This window comes from Vigna radiata, chromosome 8, assembly GCF_000741045.1.
Source record: "Vigna radiata var. radiata cultivar VC1973A chromosome 8, Vradiata_ver6, whole genome shotgun sequence".
Taxonomy (NCBI): Eukaryota; Viridiplantae; Streptophyta; class Magnoliopsida; order Fabales; family Fabaceae; genus Vigna; species Vigna radiata.
The window spans coordinates 2,336,246-2,336,497 of NC_028358.1; positions in this window are offsets into that span (position 1 = coordinate 2,336,246).

Sequence of the window (252 nt, forward strand, 5' to 3'; positions counted from 1 at the left end):
CACTTGTACCCTCCCCACCTAATTCTAACCATGTTAGCCCCCAACACCCAATTGGGAGCAGCATTCAAAAAACCCGGGAGCAGCCATCAACTTTCGGTACATAATCCATTTTCTCACCTGGTAATCGCTTACAGCCTGTTTGTAAGCGATTACACAATCTCCTAAGGCACATTTCTCACAATTCCCCACACCTCGCCTTGGTTCAAACAAAAAAGCCTACTTGTGAGCACTTGCAACACTTAGTTCTACCCA